At 57.2% G+C, this 12,125-nt stretch overlaps 1 protein-coding gene across 1 annotated transcript in view; it reads right to left on the reverse strand.

The window, feature by feature from the left end:
• The window catches only part of LOC119098186 (membralin), a 110,499-nt gene that overhangs the window by 73,359 nt on the left and 25,015 nt on the right, over positions 1-12,125 (reverse strand). The window lies entirely within an intron of this gene.

A 12,125-nucleotide genomic window follows, 5' to 3' on the forward strand; every position in this document is an offset into this window, starting at 1 on the left:
TCCACGCACGAGCACAAACCATACTCGCACGAGCGGCGGGCATGGAAAACACTTCGCAAAAGAAGAATCCCGCTTGCGTCCCACCATGACCCTACCGGAAGCCACCGCGGACCGTGCCGACGGCCGTGCTGCCGGCGGGGCCGGGCGCCGGCCCGACTCGACGGCCGCGTCTCCCGGCGCCGGCTGCCGGGCGGTACGCGGCGCGACGCCAGTCCCGTAAACCGGCCGGCCGGCTGCCGGGCCGATAACGCCGGCGGACCGGGATCGATTCGGCCCTTATACAGGGGGCATCAATCAATAGCTCGGCCAGATAGCGGCCACGCCGCTGCAGGCCGGGTGGCAAACACCCCTGATCGGTCGACTGCACCGCAACACTCGCCACCAGTGGTGCGACGGACGGCCCCTGGCTGTGCGGCTGCACCGCATCACTCGGCGCCGGTGAGACGGCCGGCCCCTGGCTGTGCGGCTGTACCGCAATACTCGACGTTCGGGCGACCGCCGGCCGCCGATCACAATGCTGCACCGCAATGCCCGCAGCTCAGCACGACGACCCGATTGGTGGACGCTGCAAAGCGAATGTACACATCACCTGGTCCAGTTATGAAGTTGGAGCGGTCCTGGTTGCGTCTCGCAACTCGAGAACCACTTCGTAAATCGTCGATGATCACTCGCCGGGAATGACCGAACACACATTTACAGCATGCGTCCGCTACATGAGTTCATAAAATCAAAGCCGATGACCCCAGCAGAACCATTTTTCCTCTTCAGACATATTTCAATGCGGTTTGATTCGAGGGCATATACGCAAGGTGGACTGCATAAAGTGCGACATTCACGTCCTTAACTCGCTCCCTCCCCGAAGGGTCGACCGTTGGCCAGCGGGCCCGTTCAATGCGCGTGCGGGCGGCCGCAGTGCCCCCGGGCGCCTCTCGGCCGCCGTAAGTGAACGTGTTACAGCCAGTGGCGCCGGCCTAATAGACGGCCAGGTATAGCGAGCGGCGGGCGTTAAACAATTTCGGCCCGCTCCATCCTAAGCCAGCCATCGATCGCGGCGCGGGGCGGCCCGGTAAACAGGCCGTGCCAGCTGGGCAGGGATCGCCGCCGCCGCCGGACGGGGCCGGTCACGACGCCGCCGCGGCGCCGACGTGACGACCCTCCGAGCGGACCGCCGGCAGCGGCGGCGCCCGTCACTGGCCGTGACTTGTGCGCCGCTGCCGGCGGCCCAGCCGAGGCGGGGCGGGCTCCTGACGGCGCCCGGAGCCAGCGCACCTCCACCGCTCGGGCCGGAGCCGGGGCCGGGGCCGGGATGGGGGGCAGGGCAGCACGTGCGGCCGGCCGGCGCCGCCGCGTCGGCCGGTCGGCCGCGAGATTGCCGGGCCGCGCGGCATCTGAATACAGCCGGCCGGGCCCAGGCAGGCCGGTCACGTGCCACCACCACCGCCGCCGCCGCCGCCGCCGCCGGCACGGGGCGCGGCCGGGAACGCCGATCGCCGAGACGGGACAGGCGCGCTCTCTCGCCGCCGCCGCCGCCGCCGCCGCCGCCGCCGACTGATGACCTGGTCAACAGCGAGCGAGAGCGATATGAGACGCCGGTGAGGCGTTTAGGGGAGCGCGAACGGCCGGCCGGAGGCGAACGGCCCAATGTGCGCCGCCGGCGGACGACAAGAAACGGATTGGTCTCAACGGGGGGGGGGAGGGGAGGGGAGGGGAGGGGAGGGGGGGGGGGGTAGTCCGGAGATATTCAGGCAGAACACAAAGGTCAATCTGTTCGGAACCAGCGCAAGTTGAGATTCCGAGCATAAAATCGGCATTCCCTCCGGAGCGAACTACGAACCAGTATGCTGTCCTTTACCGTAAGTAAAGATCAAACGTTACACGTTTCAACAATGCCAGCTCAGTGTTCCAGGATTGCGCCCTTCAACACTCAGCAACCGACAGAGATGGTTGCACAATAAGCTGCCCAGCGATGACGTGCGCGTGTTAAACCTCCTGTTAATGTCTTTGTATGTATACTTTCGACAAATGATGATTTAACAATAGCTGATGGAACGTGACATTAAGCCAATGGCCGCCAACAGCAGACAGTTATCGCTGCGAAGTCACCCACCGTATGCTGTGACCAGTTCTGCTAAGCCTGCCAAAATCCCATACACAAGCCTCGCACCGGACTTCAAGCTTGCCTACGTGCATTCCAACTGACGTGGACTCCAGGCAGCCAATCCAGTTGTAAAAGCGCCCGCCACAGGGCGCCGCGCGGGCCCGAAGAGGCGCTACACATGCCGTAAGCCGCGGCCGTAAGGGGCGCTGCTCATGCCCTCCTGCGCGCGCCAAATGAGACGCCACGGCATCCGGCCCGAGCAGGTGGACGCACAGCGCCCCTGCGCTTGATCGTAGACAGTCAGTTATCATTCACCAGCTATGCGCCGCAGAGCCACCGCAACAGAAGGATGCAAGCGACCGACTTCACATGACGGGCACGTCACAAACTGCGCGTTTGGACCATTACTCCAGAGCAATCACTCACGGCATGCACGTGCCTGCTTGCACCATTCCCCTGGCAAAAAACAACAACAAAAAGCACAAGACCACAAACATACGTGCTCCGGCGGCAATACACCGCGATGAAAACGCCAAGGCATAGGGAAATATAAAGATTATATCGCGATTATAATAAACTAAAACACAACTTATATAGTAGAGAATTGCGGTTCCTGTTGAACTCAGGCCTACAAAAGCCATTGATGCCATCATTGAATTTGACAAATGCTGCGAAATTTAACATTTAGTGACCCAAGATCTTAACACATCGGAGATAACCATTCTTAAGATGTTGAGCAAAAAATGTCATGATTTCGTAATTGCCTGTTTGTAATATAACAAACGAAAATAGCTCAAGACTTGTGATATTTTATTCCTTGCCTGACTGACGGTTACAAATGAATGCATTTATCAAAGCCACGCGTCGTACCTGAGTTTGGAGCACACAACCAGACTAAGGAACACGCCGCGTGGGTCTAATCCAACGGGGTGTCTTGATGCTAACTGACGAAACTACGTAAGAACTACGTGGGAAACTAACACTCCGCATCACAGTTATGTTCTAAACTACGGCATTCCTGGAACAATAAAACAAAGTAACTAATCTTCGACACCTTCAAGAGTGGGTGCCGGTAGTGCAGTGGTTAACACGTCTGCGTTAACCACTGCGCGTTTGGGAAACCAGAGGTACGGGGTTCGATTCCCCGCGGTGCCCGCCCTTCCTGCCAGGGTGAGAGGCAGGCGACGCCATATAGTCTCAGCAGCTGAGTGCGTCGTAAAGCCCCAATCACACACACACGATACCTTTAGGAACGTAGGCCGCTCATTCTTTATACGACATTCAAATACAAGACACAAACTGAGTGTCAGAAGCCACTTGGAATTTCAGACACCGCGCGTAAGTGATAGAAATGGAGTCTGTCCGTGGAAGGATCGATGTCAGCACATCGACCCCGACATGCATTGTATAAAACAGCAATTATTCATACGAGGCGACTGCAAAGCACTACATAAAGCCAATGCTATGGTGAGATGCTGAGCGTAAATAACATTTACACGTGTTACCTTCTCCTGGTTATATTTAATTCAAAACGTGCTTTATAGCAGTCTAATATTTCACGTTAATTATCAAGTTCATTTGCGAGGACTATTATGCGTATAAATAAGACGGTAGTACTAGCCGTATCCCTCGCAGAAAACCAGAAGAATGGAGAGATAAATGCGTTGATATTTCGGCAACATGCCTATATCAAAGCGAATGTCAGTAGCCAATTCAAAATTCCCAGCGATCTAGCTGGATTTTGCGTTTTGTATTTTTTCCGGAACAGTGAGGCACGGTTTTTACAGGTCACCCATATTCACGGGATTAAACAAGGGGCAAATGCCAGCCATTACTATGGCACAGTGTATATCTAAATAAGAACCAGAATGCATGAAAAATATGTGTACATAAAAACAAATTCAAGCAATCAGACACCACGCATCACGCTTCATTCAAACATACAGGCGATTTCAACTGAACAGCCATCGCGCAACACGAGTCAGGCATCACACAAATGTAAACGGTGTTAAAATAGCACGCAACATACATCAATGCACATATCACATTCGCATAATCTGCCATGATGAGCCCTGCACGTTAAGGCCTGGTCGCCGACTTGTACAAGAATAGATTCACTTATTTTTATGCCTGGACGATCCCGTGCTTTGTAGATGAATGAGCTCTAAAACGGGTAAATAAAAGGGTTCCATGCCTCCCTGGATTTCAGCCTGAGTGTTTTACTAAAAATGGTCACTGAAAGGGGTATTTTGGGAAAGGCGCATTCCCTGTCTTGTTTTTAGCGTCTCGCAGGTGTGTATTATATCTCACACAAATAGGGCGCATTGACTCCCCGACATAGGCTATGTCCCTCCCATGTTTTTCACAAAAGTTACACTTAATTTCGTAAACCAATTTTTTTGCGTGCAAACCGCCTGCAACCCAGACTTGTACAAATGACATCAATTGCTCCGCCCCCCCCCCCCCCCGGTCATTTAGGCTTGCCGAAATGCCAATGCACCTATCTCTCCATTCTCCTGTTGTTGTTTTTCTACGAGGACTAAGGCTTTTACTTCCGTCTTAACTCTTTGCCAGTTGCTTGCTATGCTCCACAGTTTCAACCGCCTGCCACAGACGCCACGGGCCTTTTGCAGAGACCGGTCCATTCTGAAACCGCAGTCTCCAGACGGAACTAAGCCTGAGAGCAATCCTCCCCAGCCCGGCAGATTGGTGTGCCGGTTCGGACCGGCGTCTTGCTGCCGGCCGGCCGTTCACCCGCGGCGCTCCAACAAAGCGGCCATGGCGCGCCGGCGCCGGCGCCGGCCGTCTCGGCGACGGTGTCACCTCGGCCGCGGCGCCGCCCGACCGTGGCCGTAATTGATGAATTGAGCTTTAATCGGGTCGCGATCCGGCCGGCCGCGGCCGCCGCCACTGATGGAAATTAATGAGAGGCGTAGCGCGCGGCCACGGCCGACCGACGCCGCCCACCGCCCGCCAGCCCGGGACCGAAGGGCTCCAGCGACGACAGAGGCACCACAAACACCCTCCGCCCCGCTCTGCCGCCCCCTTCCGCGGCCGACCGGCGCCGCCCACCGCCCGCCGGCCGGGGACCGAGGGGCTCCAGCGACGACAGAGACCCGACGAACATCCTCCGCCCCGCTCTGCCGCCCCCGTCCGCGTCGCCCAGTGAGAGGACAGGTCCACTGAGGACTCGAGAGGCCCCACGAAGCATTCGCCGCGCTCGTGACGACGACCAGGCGGCCCGACGATAGCAGAAGCCTGGAGAGCTGTCCATCGCCCCACGCCGGGGGACGAGGGAGTCCGCTGACGTCACAACACGGACCGAAGGGCCAACAACTTTGGGTATCCGGTCGTGCGGCGAGACCAGCAGACGTCACATCTCTCTGCGCGCCAGTGTTGTCCTGTGCCCCAGTGTCCCCCTGTGGGCCAGTGTAGCTCTGTGCGGTAGTGTCGTCCTGTGCGCCAATGTCGTCTCGTATCCCAGTGCCGCCCAGTGCCCCCAGTGCCGTTCTGTGCCCCAGTGCCGCCTTGTGCCCCAGTGTCGCTCTGCGCACCAGTGGCGCCCTGAGCGTCAGTGTCCGACTGTGGGCCAGTGTCGCTCTGATGGCCAGCGTTACTCCGCCCGCCAGTGACGGCCTGCGCCTCGGTGTCGCTGGTCTGTGCACCAGTGTCGCCGGTCTGTGCGCCAGTGTTGTCGGCAGCGACATTGTCGCCGGCCTCTGCGTCGGTCACCCGGCCTGCGCGCCAGTGTCGCCGGCCTGTGCGCCAGCGTCGCCGGCCTGTGCGCCAGCGTCGCCGGCCAGTGCGCCAGTGTCGCCGACCTGCGCGCCAGCGTCGCCAGCCTGTGCGCCAGTGTCGCCGGCCGCGACAGGGCGGCGTCGGCGGGCATTGACCACCCGGCCAGGATCTGGCGGCCGGCCTGGCCGGGGGTCGGCCCACCTAATGGCCGTCGCCGTAATACCAGGAAACGATTTTAGCCCGGCCCCGGGGAGGGAATTACAAAGCCACAATGCGCGCCGGCCGCCGAGCGCGACACCGGTGCGTCGAGTGGCGGCCCACCAACCAAACACGGCCGGCGGTGTGCCACGGCACCGCCCCGCATACAGCCCTCCCTCACAGGACACAGCACACACACTCACGGTCACCCACCCTGCCCGACTGACCAGCATTCTCCCGTCCACAGCCTTTAGTCGTGGTGCTATTCCGTGGTGGATGGGTGTGGTACATGACTGCCATGGCCAGCGCAGCTTCTCGTAGTTGGGTCACAGACACAGAGGAAGTCGAACCCACGATATCGTGCGCGTGAGACGAGTATTCTGTCACTGAGCTTGAGACGCTCACTCCTGCCACAGAGACAAACCTCCAGAGCTCCTCCTGCTGCCGTTCGCTGGTGTGTAGCCGGGTCCGCGATCTCACGTCTCGGCCGAAACCACCGGACCGAACTCTGAGCCGTCCCAACGGAGCCGACCGCACACGTCCCTCTCCGTGTTCTCGTCATTACGTACACCACTCGCTGCCACAACACCCAGCGTCTCGGTCGCAGCAGCAGCGGCCCTAAGCCGTCTCAGCGGTCTCCGCGGCATCGGCCCACATCCGCGCCCAAACAATGGCCCTGCCAAATTGAAAAGCCCGCCGGCGGCGATCGACGTGTATCGACGCGGCCAATTTCCCGTTCACAAACCGTCCATCAGCGCTGCGATCCGCCAGCAGCAGCTCCGCTGAGCGGCGCCGGGAGCAGGCCGAGTCCGACTCCGTTGGAGGAGTCCGGCGTCGACCTGCTAGCGGCGGCTCCACTGGGTGGCGCCGGGAGCAGGCCGAGTTAGACCCCCTTGGAGGAGTCCGGAGCCGCCAAATGAGTCCAACTTCGCATGAGGAGTCTAACTCCGCCAAAGGAGTCCGACTCCGCCAAAGGAGTCTGGCCCCACCACCACCAGGGGAGTCAGACTCTGTCACAGGAGTCCGACTCTGCCAGAGGAGTTCAACTCCGCCAGCGGAGTCCGAGTCTGCCAGAAGAGTCAGACTCTGCCACAGCAGTCCGAGTCTGCCACAGGAGTCCGACTCCGCCAGAGGATTCCGACTCTGCCAGAGGAGCCCAACCCTTCCAGAGGAGTCCGACTTTGCCAGAGGAGTCCGACTCCGCCAGAGGAGTCCAGCGTCGACCGAGCCGTCGAGACGCGGCGCCCCGCGCAGCGGTGTGCCGCGCCGGCCGCACGGACGCGCCATTCATAACCCTCCAGAAGTATTTCAGGAAGTTTTAATGGCTCGGAAATCGAATTAGCAGTCATGGAGCTCGGGAAGTGGCCGCTGAAAGCCTGCCGGCCGCCGCTGACGCTGCTGGGGGAGATGTCCGGGCCGGCTGGTGACGGGAGCGATGGCGAGCGAGACCGCGCCTGCCGGGAGTGCGGGAGACCGGCGCGGGCGAGCCGTCAGCGCCGCACGTACCTCGCCGCCGGCGCATCAGTGCCATGACGACTCTCTGTCCCGACACCAGGGCCCACCGCACCACACGCCAGCCCGGCCGCCGTGCGGGTGAGGTCGGGTCGGAGCCACCACGGACCCTCAGCGCCTCCCGCACTGAGCGGCCAGCGGCGCTCGCGCCGGGCTACCGCCGGGAGCGGCCGGCGCGGTCCGGCTGGGCCGTGGGACGCGCAGCCAGCAGCCGGCAGCGGCGCCAGCCACTCCCCTGATGGCCGCTGCTCGCTCGGCAGCCAGCCCGCCCGACGGCGTCCAATACTGCCGGATCATGCCCCGGCAACGAGCACTTAAATCCCATATGGAGAGCCCTTATAGCGGGGATCGCTCTCGTAATAATCTCCGCAGCGCTTTATTAGCGTGTCAAAAATACGACTGTCGAGTGAGGAGCGGATGAATAAAGCGGCGAGATGGGCCTCGAATGGCGCTGTTTTGTCGGCAGACTCACTCGTTATTTCTCTGTCAGCTCAGCGGATCGTCGCATCCGTGAAGAACACCTCCGGTGAGATGCCACCATCGCCGACCAGCTGGCCGACAAGTAAGAGACATTCGCTGGAGTCTGTTGTTACATAAGGCGTTCACACAAGGTGACTTTTGTTCGCGGGTGGCCGCCCGCAGGGTGCTCGGCTCGCGGCCGTCTCGCGTGAGACCTCTGGCCACTGCCCACTGGACGGGCAGCCGGGCCCAGCGGCTCGGCCCCCGCGGCGCTCACTCGCGTGCTGTGCCCCAGACGCGGCTGCCCGACGGATCCCGTTCAGTCCTCAGGTAATCTAACCCGAACCACGCGAGCTGCACTGGAGTTCCTGGTGCCATTCAGTCACGAGCCTGCCACACAACTTTCTGCCGTCGCACAACACTTGAGCTAAGTGTACGGCCAACAAACTGAGTTCATCTCAAACAATCCCAGACTGCAACGTTTGACGGGTCAAAGTTTCGAGCACGTCGAGCACGTAAAGCAAGGGGCTGCATCCCGATTTCCGATAACTAAAGTATGCTCGAAAGCGTCACAACCGCGCACAATTCAGACCGCAAACCCATCCGTTGTGATGCTGTCATTGGTCTCATTTGTGACGTAACAACCGCACCGTATGTTTCACGTCCCGGCTGCTACGACAATTCACATTTTTGAGCCGGTGGCGTTAAAACCTTAAAGATATGACCCACACCGTGTAAGAGCGTACAACTTGATGAGACTTCCGTCCTCGCCTGGTGCATTAGTGTGTGTACACTAGAAGTGCGCCGTGCTTTGTCGCTATTAATATACGTAGTTAATATGTGCGTGCGTGCGTGCAAGCGTGGGTGCGTGTGTAGGCGTGTGTACCTGCATACATATATGTATACATGTATACATATATAAACTAACTACGATTTACAAAATACATAACTTATTGTCATAACGAGTGCATAAATACCAACACGCGACGAGCCCCAGGTGTGTTCGTAATTACCACGCTAACACATGAAACCAGCACGACCGTCCGAATAATGCCTCCATATTACTCCGTAACACTGAGACGGTACAATAAGGCGAGACATCGGGTGATTATACCGCAACGCCATGTGGTTTCGTACCACCATTTGTACCCAATTTGTATCCAAGTTGTACCCAAGCGGCGCCAGGCAAGCCAAAGGCAGTGCACGCATGCTATTGGTCTGGATGCGCTTGTGCCTGCTGCCGACACACGCCTTCTAAATGTCAAAATTATCGGTAAGTGGGGGAAAGAGTATATTCAACGGTTCATTCGATGGTCCAAACGTAAAAACGTTTATGGAGACTCCAAGTGAGACATCACAGAGAACACCAGCGAGAACGCCACACAGCGCCACAAAACGCAAGAGGGTGCCAGCGAGAATGTCAGCGAGTATGCCAGTGAGAACGCCAGAATGCCAGAGAACAGCAACGAACAATGCGGCGGGCTGGACAGATCGCAAGCCGTTCGGAACAACCGACAACCAGAAGCTCGCGGGTAGCACCCGAGATGGTGAGCGAGACGCCCAAAACGACTAGGCGGATGGCGACACCAAACTAGCCGCGCGGGTGGGACAATGGACGCCACCCGCTGAACAGGGGAACACACAGATTAGGCAGATTACCCGACAAGAACCGCACGAGAGGTGCTGACCGGACAGAATGCGCGCGAAACACATCCAGGGGATGGGCCAGGCATCGGACGTACTGGCTAGGGCAGGACAAAGCAGGCACGGACCGTACGGATATGGCAGAGCTGGTCAGGTATGCGGCGATCGGACAGATCACACACGGCAGGAAAGAGCGAGCTAGGTATGCGGCGAACAGACAGATCACACACGGACAGGACGGAGCAAGTCAGGTATGCAGCGACCAGACAGACCAGACAGGGAGCAGAGACTGGCCCAGGGGGACATACACGCCCTGACGGGAGGAGACACAGGTGACCTGACGGGTCAAACGAGGGGCGGGACAGGTCGGTCACACCACGCACGGGACGAGTCTGATCGGGTCGCGCAGAGACTGGGCTAGGGCGGGAGGGGTAACCGCGGCTTGATCAGACGTCTCCACTGGGGAATTCTCTCCAGTGAGGAAAACGAAAGCTTAGGGGGAATTGCCACGAGTCCAAACCATGCCTGACTCAAGAAAGATGGCCATGCGGCCAGCACCAGCCAGCACACAGTGAGCAGATGGTTATGTTGCCACATGAACCACCACGCATCACATACAACAAGCAAACACTTATGCTGTGGTAGCCAAAAACTGGGCTCAATGGGCATGCACACGGCAGACATGAGCAGGATAGCGGAGTCCAGCTCTGTAATCAGTTTGTGTTGTCCCAATATCATCGCTGCGTGGAACACTTCTCTGGAGCTATGATTAACTTCGTTAAAAGCGCCCCGGCTACTGGGGCCATTTCGCGCTGTAATTGTACGCCAACGACTCAATGCCACTGGACAAAAAGCAAAGTAATCACGACTAAGAGACCAACGCTGGCCAGAAGGCCAGAACGCGGTGACAGCCTTACCTGTTAGCCCATATTCTCAACTATCGATCGCTCATATGATCCTGTTCACAATCATGAGCACGAACACGTACGCCGTACGTTAACTGAGTTTAGTTGTTTGTTCGGGGGGGACCAAAGCGCAATCCATCATCACCGGGAAATGGGCCTAACCTGGACCTGGACTTTGACCTGGACCTGGACTTTGACCTGGACCTGGACCCGGACCTGGACCTGGTCTTGATCCTGGACCTGGGCCTAGTTGGGTGGCGGAGCTGATATCCACAATCGTCTCTTGCAACAGTAGCAATAGGCATATCGACCAGATCTGACAGGCAGTACCAGCTATTTCAAATTTCCAGGACAAACAATTGGTTTTGGAAGTGTGCCTTAACACCACTCAGCTGCACAGTACATTCTGCTGCACATCCTGCCGTAGTATCTATTATCAGGTATCGTCCCTGAGCGTGCCATAGTATATGTACTCAAGTACAGGCGTATATGTGTATGCCTGGGAATACAGCTAACAAAAATCAAGCGTGCACGATGTGATGGTCAATGTCTAATTGTTTACCAAGGTGCGTACCTTTTGTTTGATGAAGATGAAGCCTATCGGCACAAATATATTTTGGAAATCTGCCTGCTGAAACTACAGCAGATATTATCTTGCCGGAACTTTGCGCGAATAGTATTACGAACACCACACAAATAACTTGACACCATCGACGGAGCGGCAAATATACATGCAGATACGCGAAGGATCATGTCGTAAGCTTTTCTTGCACGCAATGTGTCAGGAATAAGGGCTGTAAACAAAGCTGATTCTCATCATATAAATATGAAAATGAATCCGTGCGCAACGCATGCATATATTACTATACGCATAATTAAGACATGCATGTAAGACTACTGATACATGGCAAGCTACCTTACGTCCTAACTTTGTTAGGACATCATGGACGGCAAGGATGTTCCTTACAAGCGTAATACGGCCCAACAATGGCCGAGACAAGCCATGCTAGGGCCAGGGCCTAACCGCTCAACTCGTCCCGAGTCTACATGTGAAGGTTCATATTTTAGGACATATTAACTCGTCACAGATTTGCGCTTCTTCAAACATAGTGTTCATGAGTAGCAACAGCGCCCTACAACAGCAAACTAAAATCTTTCATTAACGATAAAGTAAAATGTAACCACGTAACTGTGTGACTACGTGACCATGACTACGTGACCGCGCGACTGTGTGACTACGTGACTACGTGACTGTGTGACTACGTGACTGTGACTATGTGACTGCGCGACTGTGACTATGTGACTGCGAGACTGTGACAACGTCACTACGTGATTACGTGACTGTGCGACTACGTGACTATAACTGCATGACTGCGCGAATGTGACAACGTCACTATGCGACTTCGTGACTTCGAGTCAGTGTGAAAGGACAATGGTAGGCATATGTGGCATACGGTTTTACAAGCTGCGTGTGTTTGCCACCTGAGCCACCACACACAGATAGGTTTGAATCTCGTAACATGCAATGACGCTGGAAATATTAGAACATTAATTGCCTCGCCGTATTCATC

Source organism: Pollicipes pollicipes, unplaced genomic scaffold, assembly GCF_011947565.3.
Source record: "Pollicipes pollicipes isolate AB1234 unplaced genomic scaffold, Ppol_2.1 Scaffold_4740;HRSCAF=5597_pilon_pilon_pilon, whole genome shotgun sequence".
Classification (NCBI taxonomy): Eukaryota; Metazoa; Arthropoda; class Thecostraca; order Pollicipedomorpha; family Pollicipedidae; genus Pollicipes; species Pollicipes pollicipes.